Source organism: Camelus bactrianus, unplaced genomic scaffold (genome assembly GCF_048773025.1).
Source record: "Camelus bactrianus isolate YW-2024 breed Bactrian camel unplaced genomic scaffold, ASM4877302v1 HiC_scaffold_26, whole genome shotgun sequence".
Classification (NCBI taxonomy): domain Eukaryota; kingdom Metazoa; phylum Chordata; class Mammalia; order Artiodactyla; family Camelidae; genus Camelus; species Camelus bactrianus.
The window spans coordinates 348,185-359,579 of record NW_027413940.1 but is presented as its reverse complement, the minus strand read 5'-3'; positions in this window follow the sequence as shown (position 1 = coordinate 359,579).

Below are 11,395 nucleotides of genomic sequence, written 5' to 3'. Positions count from 1 at the left end.
CTTCATGGGCCAACCCCTGCTGGCTTCACACTTTTATTCTGAAGCCTCTTCACCTCTCTCAGGGTTTATAGAATTGCTGAGAACTAGGGACTTCCGCTGGATTAGGCTTTGCCTTAAAGGAATGTCATGCCTGTTTTAATTAAAATGATAAAGAACCAAATATTTCAGAAACTACAAAAATGTGACACAGAGATAAGAAATGAGCAAATGCTGCCAGAAAAAAATGTCACCAATGGAATTGCTGTACTCAGGGTTGTTACAAATCTTCAATTGTTTAAAAATATGCATTAGCAGGGAGGGCAATAAAATGAAACATGCCTGTAATAGCAATGAATTTGCACTGGGAAGGTATAAAGGGGATTCCTGCCTTCAGAATTCTCTCCTTTCTCCACTCCCCAGCACAGCCAAGCTCTTGAGTGCACATGTGCACACACAAAGCCAGTTGTTTTATGTTTATAGAGGGTAAAAAGAAAATGCAAGACCACCATGCTGCATCAGGATCTCTGAAAGAACGTGAGGAAGACGGTTTCCAAAGGCAGGTGAAGAAAGTAAGTGTCCTTGATGAAATCAGTGGACAGAGATCTATGGACACTGAAGGGTAAGACATTCCCGTGTTAATTATGACAATGTGTGAATGAATGTGTGGAGTTATGTGGATATTGTAATACGTTTCAGAATACTTACCACCATATTTTCTTTACCATATTCAATCAGTACAGATGTGCATTTATTTTTCAACCTTGATTTCTGTAATCTGCTGCTTCTGTTCATTCTAACTGGTTACCAGAGTCTTGTTTGTATTTAGTTTGAGATTTTAGCGGGTTCTTGGACCAGATTTAGTCACTTCATTATCTGGATCCCCCTAGGTCCATTTTTATTGTCCTTAGGTTTCAACCACATCAAAGTGTCATGACCTGCCATGTGTCTATCATTTTTAAAAAACTCTAGACATTGGGTAGAAAATAGAGAAAATTTGAGGCCTCGTGTGAGGTTAACTTGCTGCAGAGAAGGTGGGCATTACAGCTGGCAGGTGGTCAGGGCGCCAGCAGCGCTACATCCTGTTAACCCGGTTAGCAGCTGAGATCAGTCAGTGCAGCCAGCTTTCGTGAGGCCCGTGTGTCTCCTGTCCACCTTTGTTTCTGGCATATAGCTCTCGTGGATCCCAGCTAAGTCCTGTGGGTCTCTCTAGGGATCACCTTCGCTGACGGACAGTGAGCTCCAGCTGCCTGAATGCAGTGCCTGTGCGTAGGGGGCACCGGCTGCCGGGCTGCTCTGCATCTCAGTGGTTTCCTCTGCAGTTACCGGGTGACCCCCGGGGAAGGTGGGCCCAGTCCTGGGCTTTCTTCTTCTCCATCTTGGCCTCATGTCCCTTTCTGGCTTGTTAGAAATTTGGTACATTTGATCATGGATTTCATAATTTGTCCAGAGTTTCCTGTCATTCTCAGGGAGAGGTCATGGACATCACACCCATTAACCCGCTTTCAAAAACAAACATTTCCTTATATTTCCTAAAGGATCAGGTTTTGCTCCAGGTTTTGACTGAAATCTGGGCTCTCTGTGGGAGAAATCAAACAAGTCATGAACGCTTGCTTTACCCTAATGTGTTTGGTTGTGATGACTTGGTCAGACACTGATTCCCACGTTGAAACACAGTGAGCTCGTGCTGTCCCAGGCACAGGAACCTGAGCCTGGTGGGGGGGGCTCAGAGCACACCTCACGTGGGCTTTTCCTGTGTGTTTACTTTATGCATAAATGATTAGGGGTGGGGACGCTGAAGGGAAGCCCAGATACCAAACACTTGCCAGAGGCCTGAGTGTAGCTTTTTCATATTTATTAGTGGGGGTACTTTAATTCTTTCCTGTGTATTTATCAGCCTGAGCATTTATGGGGAAGGGCGAAAGGAACATGGAATTCTTCCCTTCCAGTTTCTGGGAGGGAAACTGGCAGAATTTCAGAGTTTCTTTCCCCTCTCAGGAAGGTGGACATGAACGGATGTGAGCTGGTGGGAAAGCAGCAGCTGTTGGCAGCAAAGGAGGAGGCAAAATTGGCTGAAGAGGAGACAAGATGGTACAAGTGAGTTCAGCTCCTCTGCACCTGCGGCTCTGAAAACACCTGTTGGATTTTTTGAAAACTTTTCTAAAATGTTTAGACACAATATCATAAACTGACCCAAACAAAAGACATTTGTATACATGGCTTCACACAGGAGGAAAAGTGTTAAGTTTTACATATGTTAAGTTAAACGTTTAACTTTAAAAATATTAAGTTACTAAGAATTTCCTGGTCCCAGTGCTGGCCAGACTGAGAGGAGAGACGGTTCACAGAGATGTTTCTGAAGGTGCTATAAACCGTTCTCACCCTGAGGATAGCAGTTTAGTGTAGCGTCAGTCGGACCAATAAAAATTCCCGTGCTGCTGGGGAGACCCAGGTGTAAGAAGTAGGGTCAGGATGTAAGGAAAGGAAGAATCAAGCTTTGTGATGAAAGATGCTTAGCACAGGACACGTGAGGGAAATGCTGAGAACGGGAGGGGGAGTTGTGTCCGCGCAGAACCGGGCAGGCGTTCAGTAACAGTGACGGAAGGAGTGGCTGCAGCGACAGCTTTGCACCTGCTGTGCTTCTGCAGCCGTGTGCAGTGTGTCTTGTGCGGTGAGATGATGTGTGTGAGTGTGCAGTGCAGATAACATGGACTGGGGCAGATTATTTAACAGCATACCCAGCATTGTGTCTTCTCTGATGGAACAATTTGTAACTCATAGGATAAGACTTGAAGAATGTCACGGGCAAATGCGGGAAGCAGAGATCATTTGGAGACACCAGGTAACCTGCCTTCCTCCTGACACACCGAGTCCTCAGCACCTGATGCAGACAGTTATTGTGGCCCTGAGAACCCCTAGCCATGGGGTGTTTCTTGATGTGTTGACTTTTTCAGGTCACTCTTGCCGAGAAGAAGGACCAAGACAGCTCAGTAAGAATTTGTTTCCTTCCTTCCCTTTGTGCACAGTTGGCCACAACTGAACGTGGATGTGTTTTTCTCCCACAGCTCAGGGCTCAGGAGCTGGAGAGGGAAATCTCTGAATTGAGAAGGGAAAACTCTGACCTGAGAAGGGAAAACTCTGACCTGAGAAGGGAAGTTGCCCACCTGAAACAGAGGTACAGAATTTTGACACATTTTTACGGGTGTTTTGAGATTTTTAAGGACTGGTTGTTTTGTGCCTAGTAGAGGAATTGGTGGTGTAATTTGTATTGAAGCCATTCTTTATCTTTAAGATTGGATGCAATCTGCAGACGGAGGCAGGCAGAGGAATACATGAGGCAGGATCCCACTCCAGGAGGACCGTACAGGCTGCACCCTCCCCTGAGAGGTAAGGAGCACACTGTGAAGTGCGGCAGCTCCATTTCTGCAGCAGGAGCCGCCCAGTGGGCTGCTTGTCCCCATGGGTAGTTGTCGGGTTTCCTGGACACCACACCACACACTCACTGTGGGGAACAGGTTCACAGCTGAGTGACAAGATGCTGTTTTCTTTACATGCCACCAGCCAGCAGGGCTCTGTCCCCTGTGAGCGGTGGAGCTTACGCCCCTCCAGGGACTGCGGGCCGCCCCCAGTCTCTTGGTTGCCTGGCGTGGCTGGCATGGCTGGTTTCTGTGCACTAGAAGACATGAGTGTCAGCCCTCTCTTCCCGCCTGGACACGGTTTTGAAGGCTGAATTTTCTTCTCATTTCAGGAAAATAAAATGGATGACGTTTTAGAATGAAGGCAGTATGTCATAACGAGAAAAACATTTTTTTTCATTTGCCTTGGTGGATAAATATTCTATTCAAGATCTGCTTTAAGGCAGCAGGCATTTCTTCACTAATTTTGCAGGTCCCTTCGTTCTTATAATAAAGCTTGCACAGTGACCTAGAGTAGCCAGTTAGTAAGTGACATGACAACGTAGCCTCACTCCCCCAGAGTTAACATGTAATTCTAAAGTCTCCCATCAGCTACTCCATGTAACTCACCATTCTTTTGCCGATTATTACAACATGAGTCATTGAGGCTACTTCTTTCATAAATGATTACGTGACATCTGGTCACTTATACAAGACATGCGCTGTCAGAGAGAAGGCTTTTAACAGTTCACCAACAGGCTGAGGAGGAAGAGGTGGAGCTCACAGTCAGGGGTTGTTGATACTCTTCCTACAAAAGACCCTTCTTACTTTAATGTATAATCTGTATACAGACTGATTTGCCCTGAAGTGTGCTGTGAGTCCACTGTGTAAGTGTTGGTTGCCAGAGATCTGAGCCCTGAGACCCCATCCAGGGTGATTAGCTATGAAAACAACTAAATCTAGGCCCTGTGGTGTCCTCGTCATGGGACAGGGGTCCAGTCTCCCCTCGTCCTCGGGGTCAACTGAGTTGGAAGGGAGACCTGCGGCCTCTGTGAAGAGCCGGGGGTGTGGGCGGGAGTGAGAGTTCCTGTAGGAGGGCACGAAGGGCTCGGCTCGTGCTTTCCCCGCACAGCATCTGTCAGATAGAATCCACCTTCAGCGCTGCTCTCACTTCACAGCTTCAGGGCCGGGTGGCACCCCTGTTAGAAATGGCACCGCCTTTCCGGATAAGGAGGCAGAGGAAAACAAAGTAAGTAATTTTATTCACTTGTGTTCCAGTGGACATTTTGTATTGAATAATCTCTGGAACTAGCATTTTCCTTTTGAACAAACCATTCCTGCCTTTGCCTGTGGATTGGGAATTAGGGGATAAGTATGCCCAGTAATCACAGTGAAGTTTGGGGAAAGTATTTTATCGCCAAAGCCTCCTGAGCAGCCCAGGATGCAGACAGGCCCAGCGCTGAAGGAGTGCAGTCAGCGTAGCTGCCAACTGGGCACCAAGTGCAGGGGAGGGTGCACGGTGACGATGATTGCTGCGTTGTGTTACGGCTCTTGTAGGTGTTGGCGTTTTGTCTGTCATTCAACAAAGCCATTCCTTATGTATCGCAGGTCACCCCGTGGGAAGGAGAGCCCCAATATTTCGGAGGAGCAGCCCATGAGGAATGCCCCGTGAGCGGCCAGTCGTCGCCCAGCTGGGCACCTGCACCTGGTCCCCGTTGGTGCCCTGTGCAACCTCGCCCCCCACCGCCAGCTGCTCCGCTCGGTAAGAGGAAAGCATAGTCCTCTGTTTCTTCCTTGAGTCACTGCAGAAGAAGTGCAGATCGCTCTCCGGGGCTTCCCCGTGCACGGGCGGCCGTGACTGGGCTCACGGCCGTGTACCTCTGGTCCCTTAGCAGACGCACTTGATGGACCGCGTATTCCCCGTCCTGCCCTGGGGAGGGAGGTGTCTGTTGTAGAGGGAAAGACGGTCCTCTGACGGAGGGCAGACGTGTCGGTTCTGCACACGGGCCTTAAACAGACACCACGTTCCAGGCTCCCTGGAGGACAAGCCCGCCCCTGCCACTGTCTGCAGCGAGTGGAGCCCTGAACTTCCACAGACAATGATCGGTTATGGAAGACACACCCGAACCCGGGGCCTGTGGTCTCTTCAGTCGAGGGTCCTGAGACCTGTCTCCCACTCGGTCTGATGTGAGACTTAGTGTGATACGGGGAAGAAGGCCTCAAAGATCTTTTGCGCTTCAGCAAACTAACATGTTTTGTAAGACAGTGAACCGTGAAAGAGTGTTTTGTATTTTATTTTATCTATGCCGAGAAGCTAGTTGACTCGGGGAATTACATAGGTTAGTGGTAAATAGAATGCTTGCTTAGCATGCCGAATTCCGTGTGCTCATTCCCGGTACCTCCATTTAAAAACAGAAGAAAAGAAAAAACAAAAACAAGAGCAAACTTCAAATGTTAGAATTACATAGTGCGCAAACCCAACTTCCATATCCATCCTTTTTACGTGTTTTCCTCTTACTACTTGGTTTGAAATATATCCCAACCGTGACTTAAGCATTTTTTTCAGAAAATGCTCTAACTCTTTGAAAGTCTTTTCTGTCACTTTTGTTTTGACCAATCCACGAACGGAGATAGACGCACATGGTGGTTTTAATATACATTCGTGAATATTCTCATTAATGTACCTGTAACTACATTTTACAGATGGTGTGTCAGTGCGCCACTTTACAGAAGAGAGAGGAAGAGAATCTTCCTGGGATGAGGTACAGTCTCTTGTTGTTAATGTCCTTGTGTGACTATATAAGTTCCAGGGGATTCTGAGACATAAAACGGGGGTTGGAGTGAGTGTGCATCTTCACGTTTGCATCTGGTGATGAGAATTTTTGACTTATGCTTTTAACTTACAGTTTAGGATGTGATTCTTTGCTTAATGCCTTAGGACTGGATAATGCACGTGTGTTCATTTTCCAGACTCACCTAGTGAAGCCAGTGTCTGTATGGGCATTCTTGTTTTCAGGGTCTTTCCCTTACATTTCATTAGAGGAAATTGAAAAGAAATTCATCCCTGGGAAAGTTAGGTGCATCTTGGTGTTGGTTCTTGTTTTAGCCGTCCTCACTTGAAATTTATTAATTGATGTTTCATTTCCAAGGCAGCATATATTGTCTTCCTATTCCACCGCGAGTAATATTAGTCTAGTTTCCTTAATTCCTTACGCTGTTTCCCACCTGCTCCTTTTACTCAGGCTGCCCTTCCCCAAAGCCCCTCCACATCCCCCCTCTGTGCTGGATCTCTCTTTTACGAAACAGTGCGGTCTTCCCAGCATTCCCTGAGCTATCCACGTGCAGCGGACTCTCCAGTCCTTTGTGGCGTTACTGTACCCGTTCACCCCAGTTTTAGAGCTGTTGATAATTTTCGGTGCTGATTTGTTTTCATGGATACTGTGCCTCTGGCAGAACAGAGAGGAGAATCTGCCTTTTATTTGTACCGCCAGCTTCTCCCAGGATAGGACTTATGTTCTGATACCTTCGGTAAATAACTGTTGTCTACCTGACTGACTAAGCGTAGGCACATGATCTGAAGTTCGGTTCCTGATTTATCTTGTTTTGTGTTCCTAGGAAGTGGCAACTAAGCCCAAAATTACAAAACCGGAGTACTCTTCTGGGACTGTAGAAGTGGCTCCGCAGGAGCTGGCGGATCATAAAACACTGACCTCTGTTGTTGGAGCACACGGAGCTTATTATACACTGGGTAAGTTAGTGAACGTGGCTGGCATTCCTTGTTTTCTGTGCCTAGAAACTAGTGTGCTCTTGGGGGAAGGGTATATGTAGCTCAGCAGTAGAGAGAATGCGGGCTTAGCATGCAGGAGTTCCTGGGGTCAGTATCCAGTTCCTCCAAGGAACGAGTGTGATACGGGGAAGGTAGGAAAGAAGGAAGGCGCAAAGATTTTGTTTCGCTTCAGCAGTGTCTTCGCAGGAAAGCCTAATCCTGCATCCTTTTCTGTGGTTTTTAACCGACGCGGGACCTGGCGCGGCTCCGGTGTGGCCCGGCAGCTCCCGCCCACCTGCGGCGGACCCGGAGGCCCAGGGAAGTGTGGTGGTCATGCTCTGTTGGGCCTCGTCCTGGGAAAGGTGATCTTCCCATTCTCCCGGCAGCCGTTCCTGGCCTCGTCTGCAGACTGTGTGTCCTGTGACGGGTCTGGCGTGGGGTGTCGCTGCCTTTTTCAGACTCAAAACTCTTGCCCAGGAGCCAGTGGGCTGCTTCTCCTGGGAGCCCGTCGCCTCGGCTGGTGCCTGCAGGAGCCATGAGGGAGTGCTTAGGAGCCGGGGCCCGCAGACTTTGACTGTGGGTTTCTCGAAGCAGCGTGAGGAGGGTGAGCCCTCGCTCCACACTGACTTATCCTGGCTCGGCTGACTCCTTCCTGACCTCCTGCACCTAGGGTTGCTCCTGGGTCACTGAGACGGATTTCTGTGTCGTCGTTCTTTTGACTGGTTTCGCGGCTCAGGCCAGGTGATTCTACTGTTTAGAATGTCCATTCAGATCCTGGTAACTGGAAAAGGGGCAAAGCCCTCCCTCCAGCTTTGTACGGTGTGCTTTGTGCAAATTGGGGTCTCCCTGGGTGTGGTAAACGTCACAGCCCGACACTGTCTTTTCTCGGGTGGTAAATGTGTCTTGGCCGCTGCCTCCAGTTGTACCCTTGGCAGAAAAGCCTGGCTCTCGGAGATGGTGCGTTTGTAGTAGGGAATAGAGGCTGGAAGGGAAAGAGCCCGCCGTGAAAATGCCTCCTTCCCTGCGGGGGAATTCAGATGCGCACCAGAGTGCGTAAGTTGTGTTTCTCCCCCACTGTGGGCCGGGTCGGGCCTGCCCTGGAAGCTGTCAGAGCTGCTCGTCTGTCTCATGGCTCACCGTGGGATTTTGCGCACGAGCTGTTACAGTCCCTTTGGTGTCAGGTGTGGGGTTGAGACTCCCCCGTCTCTCTCCCGTAGCACGCATGTAGGGTGCGTTCCGTAGCGAACGTAAAATCCAGATGTCTTTGAGGATAGGAATGATTGTAGCGGAGCCTGAGTCCCTTCTGAGGACAGCCTTTCCCCTCGGGAGCCCTTGGCCAGCTCCGCCGCAGGACTCGGGGATGCCCAGCTCCCCAGGGCTTTTTGTGCCCAGGGGCAGCCCCTGCGTGGAGGAGGAGGGCCCTTTGTGAGGAGGGGGCAGAGAGGGCATGGCAGGGTCCTGCAGGCAGAGCCCTGCAGGCAGAGCCCTGCAGGCAGAACCCTGCAGGCAGAGCGGTGACCCTAGTGAGGCTCTGCTTTCTCCTGTGGAGAATGAGCTCTTCACGTCAGTCCCGTGTCCGTGTTCCTGGTCCGCACCGGGCAAGCTTGCTTGGAGCTGGGGAAGGTGGCGGGGAGGGCCGTCCCGACCAGAGCGGCTGGCTGTTGGGGAGGCGCTAGTTTGCCCGTGTGCTGGAAGCACTGTGTGCAGCCTATTGGGCTGGAGGACCCTTGGCTTCCTCCAATTGGAGACAGCGGCGGCGGCGACGTGTGGAGTCAGGGTCATATCCCCGTGTCCCCCTGTGTGGCCCAGGCTGCAGGCAGGCCCCAGGGGCCTGGGCTGGGCGCGTGGTGCCGTGCTACTATCTGGGCACCAGGTGTAGGGGAGGGTGCCCGGTGCCGACGGCTGCTGCGTTGGGTTTCGGCTCTTGTCGATATTGGCGCTTTTGTCTGTCATCCAACCCAGCCCTCCCTTCTGTCCTGCAGGTCACCCCGTGGGCCAGAAGCCCCCAAACTTTCCGAGGACCAGCCTGCGTGGCCTGCCCCGGGTGCGGCCCGTCGTCGCCCAGCTGGGCACCTGCATATGCTCCCCCTTGGTGCCCTGTGCAACCTCGTCCCCACCGCCAGCTGCTCCGCTCGGTAAGAGGAAAGCATAGTCCTCTGTTTCTTACTTGAGTCACTGCAGAAGTAGGGCAGATTGCTCTCTGGGGCTTCCCCGTGCACGGGTGGCCGTGACTGGGCTCACGGCCGAATCCCTCTGGTCCCTTAGCAGACGCACTTGATGGACCGCGTCTTCCCCGTCCTGCCCTGGGGAGGGAGGTGTCTGTTGTAGAGGGAAAGAGGGTCCTCTGACGGAGGGCAGACGTGTCGGTTCTGCACACGGGCCTTCAACAGACACCACGTTCCGGGCTCCCTGGAGGACAAGCCCGCCCCTGTCACTGTCTGCAGCGAGTGGAGCCCTGAAATTCCACCGCAGATGATCGGTTATGCAAGACACACCCGAACCCGGGGCCTGTGGTCTCTTCAGTCAAGGGTCCTGAGACCTGTCTCCCACTCGGTCTGATGTGAGACTTAGTGTGTTACGGGGAAGAAGGCCTCAAAGTTCTTTTGCGCTTCAGCAAACAACCATGTTTTGTAAGGCAGTGAACTGTAAAAGAGTGTTTTGTATTTTATTTTATCTATGCCGAGAAGCTAGTTGACTCGGGGATTTACATAGGTTGGTGGTAAATAGAATGCTTGCTTAGCATGCCGAATTCGTGTGCTCATTCCCGGTACCTCCATTTAAAAACAGAAGAAAAGAAAAAACACAAACTAGAGCAAACTTCAAATGTTAGAAATACATAATGCGCAAACCCAAATTCCATATCCATTCTTTTAACGTGTTTTCTCTTACTACTTGGTTTGAAATATATCCCAACCGTGACTTAAGCATTCTTCTCAGAAAATGCTCTAACTCTTTGAAAGTCTTTTCTGCCCCTTTTGTTTTGACACATCCATAAACGGAGATAGACGCACATGGTGGTTTTAATATACATTCGTGAATATTCTCATTAATGTACCTGTAAATACATTTTACAAACGGTGTGTCAGTGCACCACTTTACAGAAGAGAGAGGAAGAGAATCTTCCTGGGATGAGGTACAGTCTCTTGTTGTTAATGTCCTTGTGTGACTATATAAGTACCAGGGGATTCTGAGACCTAAACCGGGGGTTGGTGTGAGTGTGCATCTTCACGTTTGCATCTGCTGATGAGAAATTTTGACTTATGCTTTTAACTTACAGTTTAGGGTATGATTCTGTGCTTAATGCCGTAGGACTGGATAATGCACTTGTGTTCATTTTCCAGACTCACCTAGTGAAGCCAGTGTCTGTATGGGCATTCTTGTTTTCAGGGTCTTTCCCTTACAGTTCATTAGAGGATATTGAAAAGAAATCCATCCCTGTTAAAGTTAGGTGCATCTTGATGTTGGTTCTTGTTTTAGCCGTCCTCACTTGAAATTAATTAAGTGATGTTTCATTTTCAAGGCAGCATGTTTTGTCTTCCCATTCCACCGCCAGTAACAGTGGTCTAGTTTCCTTAATGCCTTACGCTGTTTCCCACCTGCTCCTTTTACTCAGGCTGCCCTTCCCCAAAGCCCCTCCACATCCCCCCTCTGCGCTGGATCTCTCTTTTACGAAACAGTGCGGTCTTCCCAGCATTCCCTGAGCTATCCACGTGCAGCGGACTCTCATGTCCTTTGTGGCGTTAATGTACCCGTTCACCTCAGTTGTAGAGCTGTTGAAACTTTTCTGTGCTGATTTGTTTTCATGGATCCTGTGCCTCTGGCAGAACAGAGAGGAGAATATGCCTTTTATTTGTACCGCCAGCTTCTTCCAGGATAGGGCTTATGTTCTGATAGCTTCGGTAAATTACTTTTGTCTACCTGACTGACTAAGCGTAGGCACATGATTTGAAGTTCGGTTCCTGATTTATCTTGTTTTGTGTTCCTAGGAAAGGGCGACTAAGCCCGAAATTACAAAACCGGAGTACGCTACTGGGACTGTAGAAGTGGCTCCGCAGGAGCTGACGGATCATAAAACACTGACCTCTGTTGGTGGAGCACACGGAGCTTATTATACACTGGGTAAGTTAGTGAACGTGGCTGGCATTTCTTGTTCTCTGTGCCTAGAAACTAGTGTGCTCTGGGTGGAAGGGTATATGTAGCTCAGCAGTAGAGAGAATGCGGGCTTAGCATGCAGGAGTTCCTGGGGTCAGTATCCAGT